Genomic DNA, 26410 nt, shown 5'->3' with positions numbered 1-26410 from the left:
ATTAGTTATATTTTGCATGCGCATCAATTCTCAAGAGACGGTTTTGGTAGGATAAATTGACTCATATACTATTGAAAGTGGACTTAACACACTTGACATTTGCTTCAATTAATTTGGCATTGACCATTTTTGTAATTTTTTTGTCAATATCGACAATTCTAGAAATAGTTAATGATTTATAGTGAATGAATGAAACATACTAAGATTTCTTTGAGGGATATTAGTTATGTTTTGTACATGACAATTAGCAATAGCTCAAGTATGAAAGTGAACATCTACTGGACTCGATGTGAAATATTAAGCTAACGCATAACTCAATCTAGCTAAAACATGAGTGACTATCCAGAAAAATAGATAATAACCTCATCAGTCACCAAATGTGAAGATACATGTAGCAATGAAGGTTGGAACATAGTTGTGCCTGGCAAACAGGCATGCTATCATGAGATTAGGAAATTTCATATGCATCATTGTACACATCGGGAATTATGTTCTACGGATATTGGGATCAATTGGTCCGATTGGAAATAGAAAGAAGAACCCATGTCATGGTGTCTTCCTTGTAGTTCTGAATACAACAGTCTAAGGTAAATCACTCAGAATTTTTCTTGGGACAAGGCTGCAATTTCATCAATGACTTTACTTGGGAGGCGTGTTACCTGGCCCATTTTTGAATCTAGAGTAATATGTGGAGCTATAGCCAGAGAAGCCTTCTGATCTTTCAAAACTAGGATGATTGTTCTCGGACCTTGGGCACGACATTCTATGCCACAAATGACCAGGAGCAAAACTGCTAGGTGGCCTCAAGTGTTGTGAACCTGCAATAACATAGTCAGTCTCAAGCCATTCACTAAACATCCAATGTTGCTGGCTAGGGGAAATACCACTGTTGTTTCCATGGTCTATTAAGGGATTGAAATATTCTAGTGCAAAATTGGGAGCATGATGGGTAATGAAGCCTTGACCTCTTGGACAAGGAGGAAGCTGATGAAAGATGTATTGACAGTCTGGTGCATGAGGATTGAGGAGGATGTCGAGGATGTAATCCTTGACCTGGTGGTTCAAGAGGAGGATGCCGAGCATGGAATTCGTGACCTAGTAGGCCAGGCGGAATATACAGACAATATGAGCCTTGCTCTGCTAGTACCAGAGGTGGACGCCGAAAATATATGCCATCATTTACTAGTGCATGAAGAGGATGAATATGGTATGATTGTTGATATGAAAAAAGAGAAGGATGACGTCCATGATCAGCAAGTACTAAAGGAGGACATTGTGAGAATAAGACTTCCATGCATGTGGACTAATAGATAATACAACAAGCTTACCACATATCACTTCTTGTGATTCCACACGAGTGCCCCTGATTTCTTGTACTTTCACAATACTTACCTCTCGATTGCTTGTGTTTACTCGTGACTTTTGGTCCCGTACAACAAAACCGATGAATGAATCTTGGTTTGTATCAAATGTTGACGCACCTTTCCAGAAACCATATTTTGCAAGGATTGTTATTATAACCTTGTGTCCATGACATACATAAATATATAAACCATCTTTTGTTGTTGCTAAACCAATTCTTTGGTTCACTTTTAACATCTTTGCAACCTGCATCAGTGTCATAAATAGCTTAACATAATATTCTAAATGTCCATACCTTCTAAAGACTATAAATGAAAAATCAAGTGTCAATCTTACCTGTTTCATCCCCTCTAAGCCATTTCTCGAAGACTGAACATTCAACAACAGGCAAATCACCTAATACGATATTGGTTGCAAGTAAAAATCAGTTCATACTTGTTTTTGTGATGTTTTAGTAATTATTAAAACTTATGACGAAAGCAAACTGACGCTACAAAAGACATAGTTATCTAGGTATATCAAATACAATTTCAAACTCATTTCAGCACAAAAGTAAATTAATCCTAAAAGGGGACATGTTAAATCATAAGAACAAGGATGAATGTTCTATATTGTAAGAAAGTTATCTTACCATTATTGAACTATTTTGAGAGTGACGAAGATCCTTAAGGAGATTTTTAAAATCCCCCCATTTCACTCTTCCATTGATCTCTATGGTTTTAAGACAGACAATATCTTGAATTTTTCCCCACTGCAAAGAGTACACATGGAATTCCTATAATCAGAAACAACATGATTCGAACATCCACCATTCAAAACAACTAAATATTTGGTATATTATGTACATCACATTATCATTGATCTGGTTAATCCAAAAAACTTTCATCCAAATGTGATCACATTTTCAAATATGTGCCTTTGGCGAACATAGTTTTGTCATAGTCATGTTTGATGCACTGGGATCATCATTATCCATTGTTAACTCATTATGAAATTACAATGTTTTATTAGGTTACTATTATTCTCATTTTAAAAAAATGTGTGTTTTCCATATATTTTTACCTTATTTTTGTGTAATATACTAATTAAAAGAACTTGAAATGATAAACCTTTTTTAATTGTGTTTTGAATCTGTTTATGTCCATATGATTTTAGTACATGAAAGTCATGGTAAAATGATGTCAATTATATTCTGAGATATTAGTTATATTTTGCATGGGCATCAATACTCAAGAGACGGTTTTGGTAGGATAAATTGACTCATATACTATTGAAAGTGGACTTAACACACTTGACATTTGCTTCAATTAATTTGGCATTGACCATTTTTGTAATTTTTTTGTCAGTGTCGACAATTCTAGAAATAGTTAATGATTTATAGTGAATGAATGAAACATACTAAGAATTCTTTGAGGGAGATTAGTTATTTTTGTACATGACAATTAGCAATAGCTCAAGTATGAAAGTGAACATCTACTGGACTCGGTGTGAAATACTAAACTAATGCATAACTCAATCTAGCTAAAACATGAGTGACTATCCAGAAAAATAGATAATAACTTCATCAGTCACCAAATGTGAAGATACATGTAGCAATGAAGGTTGGAACATAGTTGTGCCTGGCAAACATGCATGCTATCATGAGATTAGGAAATTTCATATGCATCATTGTACACATCGGGAATTATGTTCTACGGATATTGGGATTAATTAATTGGTCCGATTGGAAATAGAAAGAAGAACCCATTTCATGGTGTCTTCCTATGATGCCCCCGATTCAACCGTACACTAATCATGCACGCAAATGTGTACGATCAAGATCAGGGACTCACGGGAAGATATCACAACACAACTCTAAAATATAAATAAGTCATACAAGCATCATAATACAAGCCAGGGGCCTCGAGGGCTCGAATACAAGTGCTCGATCATAGACGAGTCAGCGGAAGCAACAATATCTGAGTACAGACATAAGTTAAACAAGTTACCATAAGATGGCTAGCACAAACTAGGATACAGATCGAAAGAGGCGCAGGCCTCCTGCCTGGGATCCTCCTAAACTACTCCTGGTCATCATCAGCGGCTGCACGTATTAGTAGGCACCTCCAGCATAGTAGGAGTCATCGTCGAAGGTGGCGTCTGGCTCCTGGACTCCAGCATCTGGTTGCGACAACCAGAAAGAAAGGAAAGGGGGAAAGGGGGGAAGAAAGCAACCGTGAGTACTCATCCAAAGTAGTCGCAAGCAAGGAACTACACTACATATGCATGGGTATATGTGTAAGGAGGCCATATCAGTGGACTGAACTGCAAAATGCCAGAATAAGAGGGGGATAGCTAGTCCTATCGAACACTACACTTCTGGCAGCCTCCGTCTTGCAGCATGTAGAAGAGAGTAGATTGAAGTCCTCCAAGTAGCATCTCCAAGTAGCAACTCCAAGTAGCATCTCCAGTAGCATTGCATAGCATAATCCTACCCGGCGATCCTCCCCTCGTCGCCCTGTGGAAAAGCGATCACCGGGTTGTCTGTGGAACTTGGAAGGGTGTGTTTTATTAAGTATCCGGTTCTAGTTGTCATAAGGTCAAGGTACAACTCCAAGTCGTCCTGTTACCGAAGATCACGGCTATTCGAATAGATTAACTTCCCTGCAGGGGTGCACCACATAACCCAACACGCTCGATCCCATTTGGCCGGACACACTTTCCTGGGTCATGCCCGGCCTCGGAAGATCAACACGTCGCAGCCCCACCTAGGCACAACAGAGAGGTCAGCCCGCCGGTCTAAATCCTATGCGCGCAGGAGTCTGGGCCCATCGCCCATTGCACACCTGCACGTTGCGAGGGCGGCCGGAAGCAGACCTAGCCTCTCTTATACAAGAGTAGGCGTTCCAGTCCAATCCGGTGTGCACCGCTCCGTCGCTGACGTCAAGAAGGCTTCGGCTGATACCACGACGCCGGGATACCCATAACTACTCCCGCATAGATGGTTAGTGCGTATAGACCAAATGGCCAGACTCAGATCAAATACCAAGATCTCGTTAAGCGTGTTAAGTATCCCCGAACGCCGACCAGGGCCAGGCCCACCTCTCTCCTAGGTGGTCTCAACCTGCCCTGTCGCTCCGCCACAAAGTAACAGTCGGGGGCCATCGGGAACCCAGGCCCACCTCTACCGGGATGGAGCCACCTGTCCTTCCATCCCCCACATCGGAATCACTTGCGGGTAATCAACGAGCTGACCCGACTTTAGTCACCATCTGTATAGTATGTATGTATGTATAGTATATACCCGTGATCACCTCCCGAGTGATCACGGCCCAATAGTATAGCAAGGCAGACTGACAAGAATGTAGGGCCAATGATGATAAACTAGCATCCTATACTAAGTATTTAGGATTGCAGGTAAGGTATCAACAGATGTAGCAACAATGCCAGGCTATGCATCAGAATAGGATTAACGGAAAGCAGTAACATGCTACAGTACTCTAATGCAAGCAGTATAGAGGAGAGTAGGCGATATCTGGTGATCAAGGGGGGGGGGGCTTGCCTGGTTGCTCTGGCAAGAAGGACGAGTCACCAACACCGTAGTTGAACTGGGGGTCGCTGGCAGTCTCGGGGTCTATCGGAAAGAAGTAACGGAGAGGGAACAAAATAAATAACAGAGTAATCAAAGCATCACAAAGCGTAACAAGACAATACGCGGTGTTCGGTGTGCCCTAACGCGGTAGTAGGTGATACCGGTGAAGGGGGGAAAACATCCGGGAAAGTATTCCCGGTGTTTCGTGTTTTCTGACAGATGAACCGGAGGGGGAAAGTTGCGGGTTTCATATGTTAGGGGTGTGTGGTGGACGAACGGGCTGCGTATCCGGGTTCGTCTCGTTGTTCTGAGCAACTTTCATGTACAAAGTTTTTCTATCTGAGCTACGGTTTATTTTATATGATTTTCTAAAGTTTTAAATCATTTTTAGAATTTATTTAATTCAACATTATCCAGAATAGTGTTTGCTGACATCATCATGACGTTAGCATGACATCAGCAGTCAACAGAGGTGTTGACTGGTCAAACTGACATGTGGGTGCAGTGGGACCCACCTGTCATACACTGATAGGTTGATTAGGGTTTAGGTTAAACTAATTTCTGTTTAATTAAACTAATAGGTTAATTAGACTAATTAAATAGGATTAATTAACTTAATTAATTAATTAATTAATTAAATTTATCTTTATTATTATTATTATTATTATAAAAAACCTTTTTTTTAATTTTCGTTCTCGGGCGTGGGCCCCATCTATCATTGTCATAGGGGGGTCTTTAGCGGGCGCTGGCGCTACCGGTAACGGGCGGCGGGACGTGCTGGTGTGGGCGCTAGCGAAACGGCGCGGAGCCCCGGTGTGCGGGCATAACCCACCCAGACGACGCGCCAGAGCCGACCGCGGGCGCCGACGGCCAAGGGCACACGAGCGCCGGCCGGAATAGGGCAGCAGGACGGAGGGGACCGGAGCCATGGGCGCGCGTGTGCCGGCGAGCAACAATGCGGCGTAGGCGGACGGGCGAGGCACAGTGGCTGTGGCAGCCAGAGGCAGGCGCGCGAGGCACGGCCCTGGGCGACGTGCGCAAGAGCAGGGGAGGTGGGCGCGTGCACGGGACGTCAGTGGCAAACGCAAGCAAGTGCGTGGAGCCGACCGACGAATGTGAGCGATGCTCGGGGCGCGGGGAGCGCGCGCTCACGCGAGCGCGGGCGCGGCAAGATCTGACAACGGGAGTAGAGGGGAGAAGAGGAGAGGGGAGCCGCTCACGTGCGAGGAGGGAAGAGGCGACGAGGCTCAGTGATGCGAGTCCGGGAGGATGCAGTCCGGCGGGGAGGAGTCGAGGGCGACGGGGCGGCGGCCGATCCGGCGAAGACGATGAGGGGGGCTCCGGCGGCGGTCCAGCGGTGTCGGAGGTGGTGGCGGTGACGGCGCACGACGGGTCGGGGGCGTCAGTTGCCCCCGATCTAGATCCACTCGGGATGGGGCCGACGGTCGTGCAGGTCACGCGGGGGGTGAGCCCCCCCCCCTGGTGGGCGTCGCGTGGGTGCGGTGGGGAAGGCGGCGCTGGGAGAGAGACGAGGGGAGAGGCTTCGATCCCGATCCAGGGGAATCGGGGGAGGGAGTGGGGCGAGTGGGGGGGTTAGGGTTTGCGGGGTGGTTGGACCGGGGTATGTAGGCCGAGGGTAGAGGGTGGGCCGGCCTGCTAGTGGCCACATGGGCCAAACGGCCCAGGGAGTGTTCTTCTCCTGTTGTTTTATTTTGTTTTATTTTTATTTATTCTTTTCTGTATTATTTTAGTTTCACATTGTTATAGTTTAGATAAGATATAAAACTAGTTCCTAATTTAGTTTCACAAATATGTCACTGCCCCATTAGTTCGTGCAATTAAATAAATTAGCTTGATATTTTATTAATTGAAAAGGGCATTTAATTATCTGTTTCCGCTACTGTTTTATTTATTTCAAAATATTTAAACATTTTGTAAAAGTGTGGTTACTTCACCAAAATAATTTATGGATTATTTTCCGCAAACCGAACATTTTAGTTTTAACGTTTGAAACCTTTTGATGTTTAACTTGATTTTCAAATTTGAATTTGGATCGGTTTTTGAACTAACCCAAGATCATCTACTGTGACAGAGGTGACGGGGCATCATTAACGGGGTTTACTGTAGCCTAATTATCCGGGCGTCACAATTCTCCTCCACTACAAGAAATCTCGTCCTGAGATTTAAGAGGGGTCTAAGGGGGAAACATTTGGTTACGAAATTCTAACGAATCTTCTCGGTCTTGGTTGCTCCTCTCAACGTGGTCGATCCATTATATTGATGTCTTCATTTTTCTGCTTCGGGTCATCAAGATGAAGTCGACATCCTTTCTTTGGGGGGGTTCCATCGTACTTACGAAAGAATAAGCGGGTTGCTTCAAAAGGACAGACCTCTACAAGGTTGACTATCTGGTCGAAAACATCGAGGAAGGTGGCGGAAGTTACTCTCGAATTGAATCTTAAGAAAATATCGAGAGCAAAGTAAGGAGGTACCATGAGAAGTTTCAAACGGATAGGCAAGCGTTCAATGTCTAATCAGAAGGTGAAAGGGGTTCAGGGCAACGAGAATAAGTATTGCGTATGATACCAAAATAGATCACTTGGGACGATGGTCCGTGAATTACATACGAGTCCACGCGCGAGGAATAACTTTGGGAACAGGGGGTGTACAGGAGAGTCAGGTTTCGATCCTGTGGAACTATGGGTTATGGGCCCACCATGTGGTTGAAAGTAGGAAGGGGGCCGACATCTTGCACGGTCACGATAGTAAGGCGTGTCAGAGGGTAGCCTATCAGTTATGTCGGCAACAACATCGATACCAAGGGCGAGGGACGAAGAGAACCATCTTCCTGCTCGTTGAACGAGGTGGGACAATAGGCAAGGTTCTCGTCCATCGGTGGCTACCGTTATGTCATCAACAATAGTAACAGGGTCTTACTGACAGAGCGGTACCACAAGGTGTTTACATAAGCAGGAGAATATTACTGCTTAGGTCATATAGATCACAAGAAAGGTTAAATCAAACAATGGAAAGCAAAATATGATTATCAGATTAAACAGAACAATGGAAAGGAAAATGTGTTAAAACACATATTTCGGGGTATTTCCTTCCCAAGGACAAACAGAGCATGATATCCATGACAGGATAGAAAGTAGAAAACCATTTATGTCAGGGGAGAGGAATTTCATGACATTACCCATACATCGGTGTTTGGATAATTGAGCAGGAAACATTTAGCATTGGGCTTCAAATGTTCTTGTTGAAAATCGGAGTACCACAGACATGCTTCGAGATAGTATTGACATGGTCTTCAAGCAAAGGTCAGACTTTGGATACAGGAAGGATCCATCAGGAACAACTTGTAGAATAAGTCTTACAATTTCCTCATGGAAGAAGGGATAACCTTGCTAATAAGGAAACTATAACAATAGGTCCTCCGGCCAGGGGTGCTAGGCATGACATCACCTTACCGGGTCAGATAAAGACCAATGTTATAACTCTTGGAAATATGTTCCAACCATCATATCAAACCGAGATTCAGATCCGATTGGTGTCAGGATAACTCAGACTCAGGATGTCTGTGAAGAAAAGGTGCAACACAAATTGTCGAGATGACATTGTAAGATTCTTGGGAACTGAACTATGGAAGCGAGTTCCTGAAACAATAGTTCATCACTAAACCAAGGAGGGGATGAGGAGGTGGCTGATGGGCTCAGCGACAATTCATCGAGAGTTCCAAACGGATGGATTTACACAATAAGGTGAACAAGAAGATGACACTTGTCAATTCAAATGATATAATGTAGTATGCTCGAGGAAAACATACACAATTAAACATTGGTTGAAGGGTGCGCCCGAAATATGGTTGGGTTGCACGACCAACGTCAGAATGGTGATTCAATAATCAATAGTCCAAGAATGATTGGCCGACCATTAACATCAAAGCAATAGGGTTGTTAGAAAGGCAGAATCCAAACTGCACTGTTCACTTGTAGGTACCCCGGTTGGAATCAACACGAGGACCAAGAAGAATGGTGATGGTGAGAAGTATCACCTGTATCAAGAATTCTTAAGAGGTGGTGAAATTCTCACAACATTGATGACATAAGAGATGGAAATGCTCCAAGGTAAAGAAGATCAACTGCTGGATAGCAAGGAACTCAACGTACAACACAAAACACGAACAAGTTTGTGTTGGAGGGAAGGCAGTAAAGTGGTTGATGATAACACAAATCATCGAGGCAGGGATGGTATTTCTCATCATGAATCCAATTGATATCCTGGAAGAGCTCATAAGGTTGATGATGATCACGACACATTTGTCGAGAGGTTTCAAGATGTAATCGATCGGCAATGACATCAAGTCAAATGAATGGTGAAGCGAAAGGTTAATGGAACCAAGGGTACGACACAAACTCGAAATCAAGTTTGATGTTCAAGGTGAAATGATATGACGAGGAAAGATCGACATAAGCTTAGCTCATCGCCAAAAAATTGTGCTATGGGAAGAAGGACCAGGTAGCACAGTTAAAATCGGCACGAAAGGATATAGCCAAACAGGCTAGGAATGACGTGATTGAGTTCAAACTCGTAAGTAATGAAGGTTACCAAGAGTTGCTTAATCGCGATGCGTACTGAAGTCAGTTATCGGTGTTTTTGAGTGTTTAATAACTCAAAGCCCGTGAAAAATTGGAATCAATGAGAATATAGCACTTGATGAAGAACTCATAAGAAGTTATGCAGTTCCATGATAATCTTGAGATACCAGGGAGTAATACTCGACGACGGATCAAAGTAGAGGTTGGACTGGGGGATTGCTCTATAGAAGACAAGTGCTTAAACATGCATGAGAAATGGTATTTAAAGGAGATCATGGTCGGAACCACGATTGCAAAAGGCCAGATCCCAGATATAAGATGTACTTATACCAAGGGAATAATTAATTTAAGAGAAGCTTTAATGATAAGATCTACATCGTGTCCATGGGCATGAACACAAAGTTCAAGGTCGACTCCCACTTCCATAATGCATAACCTTCCATTCACTTCTCGTTCTCAAAGAAGTTGTATGGTAGAAAATTATCTGCTGAACACTAGAAGGGTTGACTTGTCAAAACCTTTCGCTTCATACGGTTTTTAAGGAAGGTATAGGTTCAACCCATAGGGGCTTCTTAGAAACATATACCACAAGTTTCAAGAGTAAATATCAGAAGCTCGAAAGTAGAGCAAGGTTGAGAAAGTAGATGATACAATTTACCAAAGGCATTATGTATCCAAGGGAAGGCTCACAAGGTTACTGAATATGAAGGACAATGTCGGATAAAATCCATTAAAGGATCTGTCGGTCCATAACAGAGCTGATGTGAGCATCGGCACACAATCAGAGGAAGTAACAATGCAAGGGCATTGGATTATGGAAACAACTGACTAATCCAGAGCTCAAATGCAAAGGAATTATGATTTCCAAATTAAGGGAACAGAAGCAATGTTCTGATTAGGGGTGGATAAGTTGAATAGCCTTAGGGGTACTATCGACGGCATTTGGATTGGTTGAGAACCAGCTCATGTTTAAAATGACGTCTGAGCCGGAAAGATAATTTAAAAGGATCAACTGATGATTGCGTGCATTCGCACTCATGTTGAATCAAAAGGATCAAAATGACGATGCCTAAGGATACTAACGAATATTGCCAGACATATGGAAAGCATCCATCATGCAAGTAGACAAGTCTGACAGAGCAATAAGCTACTAAGGATTTTTGGAGGATCGAATAGTATTTCGAAGACCATTGTGAAACACATCAACAACTGGGGGATGAGTGGATACTCGGTAGGTGCGAGAATTATCCATAGGGGTTTTCAGGTGACAAAGAACAGCAAGGCGGTAATCTCAAAGGATTATCGAAACAACGACGAGTGTTTCGAGGTATTTGGTAATAACAAGACCAACTGCGGATGAATGTAAGAATAACAACTGCAAGTAGTTATCCATAAGGGTTGACGGTGGAAGGGGAATTGCAAATGCGATGAACATAAGTTCTCGGGTTAACAGCGGAGAGTATCTTCAGGGTCTTCACGTGCCGCAGACGATCATCATTAATGAGGGGCTCTCCGGGTGAAAGTGATAACGAGATCCTAATGTTAGATTTAGCAAAAATCGTTTAACCCGAATAGAAGAGAGATCAGAGTCCCAGAGTATAGGTCGAGGAATAAAAGATCCTAATACCACCCAATGGCGACGTGGGCCCGTAAGGCACACAGCCAAGTTAGTAAAATTTTTGTAATGACTAGACTCAACTTCGGCCAAGGAGTTGGAAAGGGGGATTCCTACAGGCAGTCGGCTCTGATACCAACTTGTGACGCCCCCGATTCAATCGTACACTAATCATGCACGCAAATGTGTACGATCCAGATCAGGGACTCACGGGAAGATATCACAACACAACTCTAAAATATAAATAAGTCATACAAGCATCATAATACAAGCCAGGGGCCTCGAGGGCTCGAATACAAGTGCTCGATCATAGACGAGTCAGCGGAAGCAACAATATCTGAGTACAGACATAAGTTAAACAAGTTACCATAAGATGGCTAGCACAAACTGGGATACAGATCGAAAGAGGCGCAGGCCTCCCGCCTGGGATCCTCCTAAACTACTCCTGGTCGTCGTCAGCGGCTGCACGTAGTAGTAGGCACCTCCAGCATAGTAGGAGTCGTCGTCGAAGGTGGCGTATGGCTCCTGGACTCCAGCATCTGGTTGCGACAACCAGAAAGAAAGGAAAGGGGGAAAGGGGGGAAGAAAGCAACCGTGAGTACTCATCCAAAGTACTCGCAAGCAAGGAACTACACTACATATGCATTGGTATATGTGTAAGGAGGCCATATCAGTGGACTGAACTGCAGAATGCCAGAATAAGAGGGGGATAGCTAGTCCTATCGAAGACTACACTTCTGGCAGCCTCCGTCTTGCAGCATGTAGAAGAGAGTAGATTGAAGTCCTCCAAGTAGCATCTCCAAGTAGCAACTCCAAGTAGCATCTCCAGTAGCATCGCATAGCATAATCCTACCCGGCGATCCTCCCCTTGTCACCCTGTGGAAAAGCAATCACCGGGTTGTCTGTGGAACTTGGAAGGGTGTGTTTTATTAAGTATCCGGTTCTAGTTGTCATAAGGTCAAGGTACAACTCCAAGTCGTCCTGTTACCGAAGATCACGGCTATTCGAATAGATTAACTTCCCTGCAGGGGTGCACCACATAACCCAACACGCTCGATCCCATTTGGCCGGACACACTTTCCTGGGTCATGCCCGGCCTCGGAAGATCAACACGTCGCAGCCCCACCAAGGCACAACAGAGAGGTCAGCCCGCCGGTCTAAATCCTATGCGCGCAGGGGTCTGGGCCCATCGCCCATTGCACACCTGCACATTGCGAGGGCGGCCGGAAGCAGACCTAGCCTCTCTTATACAAGAGTAGGCGTTCCAGTCCAATCCGGCGTGCGCCGCTCCGTCGCTGACATCAAGAAGGCTTCGGCTGATACCACGACGCCGGGATACCCATAACTACTCCCGCGTAGATGGTTAGTGCGTATAGACCAAATGGCCAGACTCAGATCAAATACCAAGATCTCGTTAAGCGTGTTAAGTATCCGCGAACGCCGACGAAGGCCAGGCCCACCTCTCTCCTAGGCGGTCTTTACCTGCCCTGTCGCTCTGCCACAAAGTAACAGTCGGGGGTCGTCGGGAACCCAGGCCCACCTCTACCGGGATGGAGCCACCTGTCCTTCCAGCCCCCACATCGGAATCACTTGCGGGTACTCAACGAGCTGACCCAACTTTAGTCACCATCTGTATAGTATGTATGTATGTATAGTATATACCCGTGATCAGCTCCCGAGTGATCACGGCCCAATAGTATAGCAAGGCAAACTGACAAGAATGTAGGGCCAATGATGATAAACTAGCATCCTATACTAAGTATTTTAGATTGCAGGTAAGGTATCAACAGATGTAGCAACAATGTCAGGCTATGCATCAGAATAGGATTAACGGAAAGCAGTAACATGCTACACTACTCTAATGAAAGAAGTATAGAGGAGAGTAGGCGATATCTGGTGATCAAGGGGGGGGGGCTTGCCTGGTTGCTCTGGCAAGAAGGACGAGTCACCAACACCATAGTTGAACTGGGGGTCGCCGGCAGTCTCGGGGTCTATCGGAAAGAAGTAACGGAGAGGGAACAAAATAAATAACAGAGCAATCAAAGCATCACAAAGTGTAACAAGATAATACGCGGTGTTCGGTGTGCCCTAACGCAGTAGTAGGTGATACCGGTGAAGGGGGGAAAACATTCGGGAAAGTATTCCCGGTGTTTCGTGTTTTCTGACAGATGAACCGGAGGGGGAAAGTTGCGGGTTTCATATGTTAGGGGTGTGTGGTGGACGAACGGGCTGCGTATCCGGGTTCGTCTCGTTGTTCTGAGCAACTTTCATGTACAAAGTTTTTCTATCTGAGCTACGGTTTATTTTATATGATTTTCTAAAGTTTTAAATTATTTTTAGAATTTATTTAATTCAACATTATCCAGAATAGTGTTTGCTGACATCATCATGACGTCAGCATGACATCAGCAGTCAACGGAGGTGTTGACTGGTCAAATTGACATGTGGGTCCAGTGGACCCACCTGTCATACACTGATAGGTTGATTAGGGTTTAGGTCAAACTAATTTCTGTTTAATTAAACTAACAGGTTAATTAGACTAATTAAATAGGATTAATTAACTTAATCAATTAATTAATTAATTAAATTTATCTTTATTATTATTATTATTATTATAAATTTTTTTAATTTTCGTTCTGGGGCTGTGACGCCCGGGTAGTTAAGCTACAGTAAACCTCTGTTAATGTTGCCACGTACGATGGTTACAGTTGCTAATCTCGCGCTAGTTCGAAACTGGTTCGAATTCAAATTCAACATCAAGCAAAAAAATAAAACTTTTCAAATATTAAAACTAAAATGTTCGGAGTGAGCCAAATAATGCATAGGTAATTATGGTAAGGAAACCACGCTTTTATAAAATGTTTAGATGCTTAAATGTGACTGAAACAACAACATAACCAATATCATAAATGCCTTTTATTACTTATAAGATGTTAAAGTATTTTATTTAGGGGGTTAAACTTTTGTAACAAAGATATAATTAGTAATACTGATTTTGGTACAACTTTTAAGTTTTTATAAAACTTAAATTAGATGAGACTAAGAGTAAAATAGTAAAAGGAAAAATAAATGAATAAATAAAGACAAAACAAAAAAACAAGAAAAAAAGCCCCCCCCCACTGGGCCAACCGGCCCAACTAGTCAGCCGGTCGGCCAGCCCACTACCCCTGGCCTATATCCCCATAACCCCACTAAACCGAAACCCTAACCCCCACTCGCTCCACTCCCTCCCCCGAATCTCTTGGATCAGGATCGATCCCCCACTCTCCCCACACGCCTCGCTCCCCCACTTCTCGATCCCCTTCTGGATCGGGGCAACAACTTCGGCGCCGGCGCCCCGCTGCTTACCCCGCCGTCCCCCCGTCGCCAGGCGCTCGTCGGACCCCGTCGGCGCCATCCTGTCGTCTCTCCCTCGCCCTTCCCCTTGCTCAAGATCGTGCCCGAAGGCTGCAGATGCCGCGGCCACCGCCGCCCCGCTTGGACCTCGTCGGACGCCATCACCGGACTGCCTCCCCGTCGTCCTCTTCGTCGCCTACTCATCGCCGTCTTCCTCCTCAACGGCTCCAACGAGCCTCGCCGCCCCAGATCCCCTGCAACGAGGGTGAGCAACGACCCCCCCTCTCCTTCTCCCCCCTGCTCCTGGTTGCGCCTGACCGCGCCAAAGTGCGCGTGCGCCCGTCCCCCTCACCTCTGACCGAGCCCGCACTTCGTCGGAGCCCGCACTTCGTCAGAGCACTTCGTCGGGGCGCTAGCTCCTCGAGCTGCGGTTGTGTCGTCCGCGAGCGCGCCATCGAACCTCCCCGTTGCTCGCCCTGCCCGACCACCGCTCCCAGCACCCACCTCCGTAACCGGCTCCTGCCCCGCGCCCCGGCACAACCCCGCCGTGGCCTTGCCACTACCGCCTTCGGCGGCTGGATTCGCTGCGCCTGTGGCCGGCGCCCCCCCTGTCGATCTGGGCGTATGCCCAGTCGGGCTGGGCACCAGCGCCCGTAACGCCCGACCCAGTATGGCCCTCTGGGCCACTGCCAACGGGGCCCACGCCCCAGGACGTTTTAATAAAAAAAGGAATTAAAAATAAAAATAATAAAAAAATGATTTAATAAAATTAATTATTAATTAATTAATTATCTAATGAATTAATTAAGTTAATTAATCCGGTTTAATTAATTTAATTAACTAGTTAGGTTAATTAAATAGTAATTAAATTAACTAATCTGTAATTAACCTAAACAAAGAATGACAGGTGGGTCCCACCGGACCCACATGTCAGGTTGACCCAGTCAACCTCTATTGACTGCTGACATCATGCTGACATCATGCTGACATCAGCAATCACTGTTCTGGATAATGTTGCATTAAAATAATTAAATAAATCCTGAAAATGATTTAAATCTTTTAAAATTAATAGAGAATAAACCGTAGCTCAGATGAAAATACTTTCTACATGAAAGTTGCTCAGAACGACGAGACGAATCCAGATACGCAGCCTGTTCGTCCACCACACCCCCCTAACCTATCGAACTCGCAACTTTCCCCCTCCGGCTCCTCTGCCCGAAAACGCGAAACACCGGGAATACTTTCCCGGATGCTTTCCCCCTTCGTCGGTATCACCTACTACCGCGTTCGGGCACACCTAGCACCGCGTATTGCCTCGTTTTGTTTGTGATACTTTGTTGGCTCTGTATTTACTGTTTCTTCCCCCCTCTTCTTCCCCGGTAGACCCCGAGACCGGCGCTGATGCCACCGAGTACGACTACATCGACGACGACCCCTCTCTCTTGCCAGAGCAACCAGGCAAGCCCCCCCCCTTGATCACCAGATATCGCCTATTCTCCTCTATACTGCTTGCATTAGAGTAGTGTAGCATGTTACTGCTTTCCGTTATTCCTATCCTGGTGCATAGCCTGTCCTTGCTACTACTGTTGTTACCATTACCTGCTATCCTACTGCTTAGTATAGGATGCTAGTGTTCCATTAGTGGCCCTACACTCTTGTCCGTCTGCCATGCTATACTACCGGGCTATGATCACTTCGGGAGGTGATCACGGGCATATACTATATACTTTGCACAGTTACATTACTTATGGTACTGTTCGGAGATGGGGGCTGAAGGGGCAGGTGGCTCCATCCCGGTAGAGGTGGGCCTGGGTTCCCGACGGCCCCCGACGGTTACTTTGAGGCGGAGCGACAGGGCAGGTTGAGACCACCTAGGAGACAGGTGGGCCTGGCCCTGTGCCGGCGTTCGCGGATACTTAACACGCTTAACGAGATCTTGGTATTTGATCTGAGTTGGCTACGAGCCTATACGCACTAACCATCTACGTGGGAGTAGTTATGGGTATCCCGGCGTCGTGGTATCAGCCGAAGCACTTCAGACGTCAGCGACGGAGCGGCGCGCGCCGGATTGGACTGGAACGCCTGCTAGGCTAGGTCTGCTTCCGGCCGCCCTCGCAACGTGCAGGTGTGCTATGGGCGATGGGCCCAGACCCCTGTGCGCTTAGGTTTAGACCGGCGTGCTGGCCTCTCTGTTTTGCCTAGGTGGGGCTGCGACGTGTTGATCTTCCGAGGCCGGGCATGACCCAGGAAAGTGTGTCCGGCCAAATGGGATCAAGCGTGTTGGGTAAGTTGGTGCACCCCTGCAGGGAAGTTAATCTATTCGAATAGCCGTGATCTTCGGTAACAGGACGACTTGGAGTTGTACCTTGACCTTATGACAACTAGAACCGGATACTTAATAAAACACACCCTTCCAAGTTCCATAGACAACCCGGTGATCGCTTTTCCACAGGGCGACGACGGGAGGATCACCGGTAGGATTATGCTATGCGATGCTACTGGAGATGCTACTTGGAGATGCTACTTGGAGATTCTACTTGGAGGACTTCAATCTACTCTCTTCTACATGCTGCAAGACGGAGGCTGCCAAAAGTGTTGTCTTCGGCAGGACTAGCTATCCCCCTCTTATTCTGGTATTCTGCAGTTCAGTCCACTGATATGGCCTCCTTACACATATATCCATGCATATGTAGTGTAGTTCCTTGCTTGCGAGTACTTTGGATGAGTACTCACGGTTGCTTTTCTCCCTCTTTTCCCCTTTCCCTTCTACCTGGTTGTCGCAACCAGATGCTGGAGCCCTGGAGCCAGATGCCACCGTCGACGATGACTCCTACTACACTGGAGGTGCCTACTACTACGTGCAGCCCGCTGACGATGACCAGGAGTAGTTAGGAGGATCCCAGGCAGGAGGCCTGCGCCTCTTTCGATCTTTATCCCAGTTTGTGCTAGCCATCTTATGGCAACTTGTTTAACTTATGTCTGTACTCAGATATTGTTGCTTCCGCTGACTCGTCTATGATCGAGCACTTGTATTCGAGCCCTCGAGGCCCCTGGCTTGTATTATGATGCTTGTATGACTTATTTATGTTTTAGAGTTGTGTTGTGATATCTTCCCGTGAGTCCCTGATCTTGATCGTACACATTTGCGTGCATGATTAGTGTACGATTGAATCGGGGGCGCCACAAGTTGGTATCAGGGCCGACTGCCTGTAGGGATCTCCCTTCCACACTCCTTGGCCGAAGTCGAGTCTAGACATTGCAAAACTTTTACTAACTTGGCTGTGTGCCTTACGGGCCCACGTCACCATTGGGTGGTACTAGGATCTTTTACTCCTCGACCTTTACTCTGGGACTCTGATCTCTCTTCTATTCGGGTTAAATGAATTTTGCTAAATCTAACATTAGGATCTCGTTATCACTTTCACCCGGAGAGCCCCTTATTACTGATGATCGTCTGCTGCACGTGAAGACCCTAAAGATACTTTCCGCTGTTAACCCGAGAACTTGTGTTCATCGCGTTTGCAATTCCCCTTCCACCGTCAACCCTTATGGGTAACTACTTACAGTTGCTATTCTTATATCATCCCCAGTTGGTCTTGTTATTACAAGATACCCTGAAAAACTCGTCGTGGTTTCGATAATCCCTTGAGCTTACTGCCTTGCTGTTCTTGTCACTTGAATACCCCGACGGTTAATTCTCGCATTTATCGAGTATCCGCTCATCCCCCAGTTGTTCATGTGTTACACAAAAGTCTTCGAAATACCACCCGATATTCCGAAAATCCTCAGCAACCTATTGCTCTGGAATTTCTTGTTTGCTTTCATTATGATTAATCCCATAAGTATAGAAATCTTATTGACATTCCTTGTCATTATCATTTTGAGTCTGTTGACTCAATATGTTGCGAATACACGCAATCATCATTGATCCTTATAAATTACCTTTCCGGCTGAGCTTCCATTCTTTTAACTGGAATTGGTTCTCGACCAATCCAATTGTCTATGATTGTACCCTAAGGCTATTCAACTTATCCATCCCTAATCAGAGCATTGCTTCTGATCCCTTGATTTGGAAATCATAATTCCTTGCATTTGACAATTGAGTTAGTCAGTTGTTTCTATAATCTGATCTCCTTGCATTCTTCTTCCTCTAGTTGAGTACCGATACTCGTACCAGATCCTTTGTGGACCATCAAGTCCTTTCTTGGATTGTTATCCGACAGTGTCCTACATATTTGATCACCTTGTGAGTTCTTCCCCTGATACATAATGCCTTTGTTAAGTTGTATCCTCTTCTTGGCCAACCATGCTCTGCTTTCGGGCTTGTGTTAATTACTCTTGAAACTTGTGGTATATGTTTCTAAGAAGCCCCTATGGGTTGTACATATGCCTTCTCTAAACCGTGTGAACCCGAAAGTTTTCACGAGTCATACTCTTCTGGTGCTTCACCAGATAAAATTTCAACACTGCAACTTCATCGAACGTGAGAAGTGAATGAAAGGTTATGCATTGGAGAAGTGGGAGTCGACCTTGAACTTGTGTTCATGCCCATGGACACGATGTAGATCTTATCATTAAAGCTTCTCTTAAATGAATTATTCCTTTGGTATAAGTTCATCTTATATCTAGGATCTGGCCTTTTGCAATCGTGGTTCTGACCATGATTGTTCTTCTTTGATCTAATTTCTCGGACAAGTTAAAACAATTGTCTTCTATGGATCAATACACCAGTCCAAGCTCTACTTTGGACTGTCGTCGAGTATTACCCCCTGGTATCTCGAGATTATCATGGAACTGCGTAACTTCTTATGAGTTCTTCATCTAGTGCTACATTCCCACTGATTCCATTTTTTCACGGGCTCTGAGTTTTTAAACACTCAAAGACACCGATAACTGAACCGAGTCTGCACTACGGTTCAACAACTCTTGATAATCTTCCTTAAGTACGAGTTTCTACCCGATCACGCCATTCCTAGCCTGATCGGCCATATCATTATCGTGCAACATTTTAACTGTGCTACCTGGTCCTTCTTTCCGGAGCACAATTTTCGACGTTGAGCTAACCTTACGTCAATCTTCCTCCTCATGTAACTTCGCCTTAAAAACAGTGAGCTTGATTTCGAGTTTGTGTCGTATCCGTGGCTCCAATAATCTTTTGTTGCATCAGTCCTTTTGCTTGATGCAGTCGTTGTTTAATTACTTCTTCGTGGATTCTCTCGACAACAAATTGTCGTGAGCATCATCAACATTTTGACTCCTTCCAGGATATCAATGGAATTCTTGATGATAAGTGCCATCCTCATTCCTTGGTAATTTTAGTTACCATCAACAACATCCTTACCTTCCTTTCATCACAAACTTGTTCATGTTATGGATGCAACTTACTATCCAGCCCGTATTATGATCTACCTTGAAGTATTACTGCCTTTTGTCAAGGATGTTGTGAGAATTTCACCACCTCTTGAGAATTCTTGATATAAGTGATACTTCACCATCACCATTCTTTTCTTGGTCCCCGTGTTGTTCCTAACAGGAATACCGACAGATGGTCTAGTAATTTTAAAACTTCCGGCAACCTTATTTCTTTGAAGTTAATGGTCAACATTTCATTCTTAGACCATTGGTTATCGAACCGCAATTCTAACATTGTTTGTGCTACCTAGCCCAGATTTCAGGTGCACATTTCAACCAATGTTTAATTGTGTAGGTTTTCCTCGAGCATACATCATTATACCATTTGATCTGACAAATGTTATCTCCTTGTTCACATAATTGTGGAAATCCATCTTTTGTTAATCTCGATAAATTGCCGCTGATTCCATCAGCCACCCTCTCATCCTCTCCTTGGTTTAATGATGATGAATCCTTGTCTTCGAACTCGCTTCCATAGTTCATTGCCCGAGAATCTTATAATGCTATCTCGTCAATTGCGTTGCACCTTTTCTTCTCAGGCATCCTAAGACGGAGGTTTCCTGACACCAATCGGATCTGAACCTCGGTCAGATATGATGGTTGGAACATATTTCAAAGAGTTATAACATTGGTCTTTATATGACCCGGTAAGATGATGTCATGCCTAGCACACCTGGCCGGAGGACCTATTGTTATAGTTTCCTTTTTAACAAGGTTATCCATTCTTCCATGAGGAAACTGTAAGACTTATTCTATAAGTTGTTTTCGATGGATCCTTTGTATCCAAAGCCTGACCTTTGCTTGAAGACCATGTCAATACTGTCTCGAAGCATACTTGTGGTACTCCGATTTTCAACAAGAACATTTGAATCCCAATGCTAAATGTTTCTTGCTCAATTATCCGAACACCGTTGTATGGGTAATGTCATGAATTTTTTTTCTCCCCTTACCTAAAGGGTTTTCTACATTATATCCTGTCATGGATGTCATGCTCTGCTTATCATTGGGAAGGATATACCCCTGAGATATCTGATAATCATATCTTCCTTTCCATTATTTGGTTTAACCTTTCTGGTGATCATTATGGTCTAAGCAGTATTAATTTCTTGCTTATGTAAACCCCTCATGTACAATTTTGCCAGTAAGACCCTGTTACTTTTGTTGATGACATTCCGGTAACCACCGATGGACGAGAACTTTGCCTATTGGTCCGCCTCGTTGCAACAAGCAGGAAAATGGTTCTCTTCGTCCCTCGCCCTAGGTACCAACGTTGTTGCCGACATAACTGACATGGTACTCTCTGACATGCCTCGCAATCATGACCGTGCAAGATGTCACTGCTCCAAAAAAAACACATGACCCACAATTCCACAGGATCGAAACCTGACTCTCATGTACACCCCCTGTTCCCAAGGTTGTTCCTCGCACGTGACCTTGTATGTAATTCACGAGCCACCTTCCTAGTGCTCTATTCTCGTATAAGGCGCTATACTTACTCTCGCTGCTCTGAACCCCTTTCTCACTCTGGTTCAGACTTCGAGCCACTATCTATCTGCTTGGAACCTCTTATTGTACCTTTGAACCTCACTCTCGATGTGTTTTATTTGTTCAACTCGAGAGGTACTCTTATACTCCTTCATGGGTTAATCCCAGATTATTACCCTTATAGCATTCTGTCGTTGCCGATCTGCCCTGTTACCTATTCTTAAGTACGATGAAGATCCCGAAGAGAGGATGTCGACTTCATCATGATGACCGGAAGCAAAGGAATGAAGACATCAACGTATTGGACTAGTCTCTTCGAGAAGAGCTAGCCAGAATGAGAAGACCCGCTAGACTCGTTACCAAACCTTCCCCCTTTCACTACCTCTTAAATCTCGGGACGAGATTTCTTGTAGTGGAGGAGAATTGTGACGCCCGGGTAGTTAAGCTACAGTAAACCTCTGTTAATGTTGCCACGTCACGATGGTTACAGTTGCTAATGTCGCTCTAGTTCGAAACCGGTTCGAATTCAAATTCAACATCAAGCAAAAAAATAAAAGTTTTCAAATATTAAAACTAAAATGTTCGGAGTGAGCCAAATAATGCATAGGTAATTATGGTAAGGAAACCACGCTTTTGTAAAATGTTTAGATGCTTAAATGTGACTGAAACAACAACATAACCAATATAATAAATGCCTTTTATTACATATAAGATGTTAAAGTATTTTATTTAGGGGGTTAAACTTTTGTAACAAAGATATAATTAGTAATACTGATTTTGGTACAACTTTTAAGTTTTTATAAAACTTAAATTAGATGAGACTAAGAGTAAAACAGTAAAAGGAAAAATAAATGAATAAATAAAGACAAAACAAAAAAACAAGAAAAAGGTAGCCCCCCCCACTGGGCCAACCGGCCCAGCTAGTCAGCCGGTCGGCCAGCCCACTACCCCTGGCCTATATCCCCATAACCCCACTAAACTGAAACCCTAACCCCCACTCGCTCCACTCCCTCCCCCGAATCCCTTGGATCAGGATCGATCCCCCACTCTCCCCACGCGCCTCGCTCCCCCACTTCTCGATCCCCTTCTGGATCGGGGCAACAACCTCGGCGGCGGCGCCCCGCTGCTTACCCCGCCGTCCCCCCGTCGCCAGGCGCTCGTCGGACCCTGTCGGCGCCATCCTGTCGTCTCTCCCTCGCCCTTCCCCTAGATCGTGCCCGAAGGCTGCCGACGCCGCGGCCACCGCCGCCCCGCTTGGACCTCGTCGGACGCCATCGCCGGACTGCCTCCCCGTCGTCCTCTCCGTCGCCTACTTGCGCCGTCTTCCTCCTCAACGGCTCCAACGAGCCTCGCCGCCCCAGATCCCCTGCAACGGGGGTGAGCAACGACCCCCCCTCTCCTTCTCCACCCTGCTCCTCGCTGCGCCTGGCCGCGCCAAAGTGCGCGTGCGCCCGCCCCCTCACCTCTGACCGAGCCCGCACTTCGTCGGAGCCCGCACTTCGTCGGGGCGCTAGCTCCTCGAGCTGCGGCTGTGTCGTCCGCGAGCGCGCCATCGAACCTCCCCGTTGCTCTCCCTGCCCAACCACCGCTCCCAGCGCCCACCTCCGCAACCGGCTCCTGCCCCGCGCCCCGGCACAACCCCGCCGTGGCGTTGCCACTACCGCCTTCAGCGGCTGGATTCGCTGCGCCTGTGGGCGGCGCCACCCCTGTCGATCTGGGCGTATGCCCAGTCGGGCTAGGCACCAGCGCCCGTAACGCCCGACCCAGTATGGCCCTCTGGGCCACTGCCAACGGGGCCCACGCCCCAGGACGTTTTAATAAAAAAAAGGAATTAAAAATAAAAATAATAAAAAAATGATTTAATAAAATTAATTATTAATTAATTAATTATCTAATGAATTAATTAAGTTAATTAATTCGGTTTAATTAATTTAATTAACTAGTTAGGTTAATTAAATAGTAATTAAATTAACTAATCTGTAATTAACCTAAACAGAGAATGACAGGTGGGTCCCACCGGACCCACATGTCAGGTTGACCCAGTCAACCTCTATTGACTGCTGACATCATGCTGACATCATGATGACATCAGCAATCACTGTTCTGGATAATGTTGCATTAAAATAATTAAATAAATCTTGAAAATGATTTAAATCTTTTAAAATTAATAGAGAATAAACCGTAGCTCAGATGAAAATACTTTCTACATGAAAGTTGCTCAGAACGACGAGACAAATCCAGATACGCATCCCGTTCGTCCACCACACCCCCCTAACCTATCGAACTCGCAACTTTCCCCCTCCGGCTCCTCTGCCCGATAACGCGAAACACCGGGAATACTTTCCCGGATGCTTTCCCCCTTCGTTGGTATCACGTACTACCGCGTTCGGGCACACCTAGCACCGCGTATTGCCTCGTTTTGTTTGTGATACTTTGTTGGCTCTGTATTTACTGTTTCTTCCCCCCTCTTCTTCCCCGGTAGACCCCGAGACCGGCGCTGATGCCACCGAGTACGACTACATCGACGACGACCCCTCTCTCTTGCCAGAGCAACCAGGCAAGCCCCCCCCCTTGATCACTAGATATCGCCTATTCTCCTCTATACTGCTTGCATTAGAGTAGTGTAGCATGTTACTGCTTTTCCGTTATTCCTATCCTGATGCATAGCCTGTCCTTGCTACTACTGTTGTTACCATTACCTGCTATCCTACTTCTTAGTATAGGATGCTAGTGTTCCATCAGTGGCCCTACACTCTTGTCCGTCTGCCATGCTATACTACCGGACTGTGATCACTTCGGGAGGTGATCACGGGCATATACTATATACTTTGCACAGTTACATTACTTATGGTACTGTTCGGAGATGGGGGCTGAAGGGGCAGGTGGCTCCATCCCGGTAGAGGTGGGCCTGGGTTCCCGACGGCCCCCGACGGTTACTTTGAGGCGGAGCGACAGGGCAGGTTGAGACCACCTAGGAGACAGGTGGGCCTGGCCCTGTTCGGCGTTCGCGGATATTTAACACGCTTAACGAGATCTTGGTATTTGATCTGTGTTGGCTACGAGCCTATACGCACTAACCATCTACGTGGGAGTAGTTATGGGTATCCCGGCGTCGTGGTATCAGCCGAAGCACTTCAGACGTCAGCGACGGAGCGGCGCGCGCCGGATTGGACTGGAACGCCTGCTAGGCTAGGTCTGCTTCCGGCCGCCCTCGCAACGTGCAGGTGTGCTATGGGCGATGGGCCCAGACCCCTCTGCGCTTAGGTTTAGACCGGCGTGTTGGCCTCTCTGTTTTGCCTAGGTGGGGCTGCGACGTGTTGATCTTCCGAGGCCGGGCATGACCCAGGAAAGTGTGTCTGGCCAAATGGGATCAAGCGTGTTGGGTAAGTTGGTGCACCCCTGCAGGGAAGTTAATCTATTCGAATAGCTGTGATCTTCGGTAACAGGACGACTTGGAGTTGTACCTTGACCTTATGACAACTAGAACCGGATACTTAATAAAACACACCCTTCCAAGTTCCACAGACAACCCGGTGATCTCTTTTCCACAGGGCGACGAGGGGAGGATCGCCGGGTAGGATTATGCTATCCGATGCTACTGGAGATGCTACTTGGAGATGCTACTTGGAGATGCTACTTGGAGGACTTCAATCTACTCTCTTCTACATGCTGCAAGACGGAGGCTGCCAGAAGCGTAGTCTTCGGCAGGACTAGCTATCCCCCTCTTATTCTGGCATTCTGCAGTTCAGTCCACTGATATGGCCTCCTTACACATATATCCATGCATATGTAGTGTAGTTCCTTGCTTGCGAGTACATTGGATGAGTACTCACGGTTGCTTTTCTCCCTCTTTTCCCCTTTCCCTTCTACCTGGTTGTCGCAACCAGATGCTGGAGCCCTGGAGCCAGACGCCACCGTCGACGATGACTCCTACTACACCGAAGGTGCCTACTACTACGTGCAGCCCGCTGACGACGACCAGGAGTAGTTAGAAGGATCCCAGGCAGGAGGCCTGCGCCTCTTTCGATCTGTATCCCAGTTTGTGCTAGCCATCTTATGGCAACTTGTTTAACTTATGTCTGTACTCAGATATTGTTGCTTCCGCTGACTCGTCTATGATCGAGCACTTGTATTGGAGCCCTCGAGGCCCCTGGCTTGTATTATGATGCTTGTATGACTTATTTATGTTTTAGAGTTGTGTTGTGATATCTTCCCGTGAGTCCCTAATCTTGATCGTACACATTTGCGTGCATGATTAGTGTACGATTGAATCGGGGGCGCCACAGGGGCGTGGGCCCCATCTGTCATTGTCATAGGGGGTGTCTTTAGCAGGCACTGGCGCTACAGGTAACGGGCGGCGGGGCGTGCTGGTGTGGGCGCTAGCGAAACGGGGTGGAGCCCCGGTGTGCGGGAATAACCTACCCAGACGACGCGCCAGAGCCGGCAGCGGGCGCCGACGGCCAAGGGCACACGAGCGCCGGCCGGAACAGGGCGGCGGGATGGAGGGGACCGGAGCCATGGGCGCGCATGTGCCGGCGAGCGACAACACGACGTTGGTGGACAGGCGAGGCACGGTGGCTGTGGCAGCCAGAGGCAGGCGCGCGGGGCACGGCCCCGGGCGACGTGCGCAAGAGCAGGGGAGGTGGGCGCGTGCACGGGACGTTAGTGGCAAACGCAAGCAAGTGCGTGGAGCCGAACGACGAATGTGAGCGATGCTTGGGGCACAGGGAGCGCGCGCTCACCGCGAGCGCGGGCGCGGCTAGATCCGACAACGGGAGTAGAGGGGGGAAGAGGAGAGGGGAGCCGCTTACGTGCGACGAGGGAAGAGGCGGTGAGGCTCAGTGATGCGAGTCCGGGAGGAGGCAGTCCGGCGGGATGGAGTTGAGGGCGACGGTGCGGCGGCCGATCCGGCGAAGACGGTGAGGGGGGCTCCGGCGGCGCGGTCCAGCGGTGTCGGAGGTGGTGGCGGTGATGGCGCGCGACGGGTCGGGGGCGTCAGTTGCCCCCGATCTAGATCCACTCAGGACGGGG

The 26410-nt window shown here is 46.5% G+C and overlaps 1 pseudogene; it reads right to left on the bottom strand.

Moving 5' to 3' along the window:
* Positions 1-639: 639 nt before the first annotated feature.
* On the bottom strand, positions 640-14543 carry LOC123138761 (uncharacterized; annotated as a pseudogene).
* Between the last annotated feature and the right edge of the window lie 11867 nt (positions 14544-26410).

Source organism: Triticum aestivum, chromosome 6B (genome assembly GCF_018294505.1).
Source record: "Triticum aestivum cultivar Chinese Spring chromosome 6B, IWGSC CS RefSeq v2.1, whole genome shotgun sequence".
Lineage (NCBI taxonomy): Eukaryota > Viridiplantae > Streptophyta > Magnoliopsida > Poales > Poaceae > Triticum > Triticum aestivum.
The sequence above is the reverse complement of the archived record's forward strand: the minus strand, read 5'-3'. Positions and strand labels throughout refer to the sequence as shown.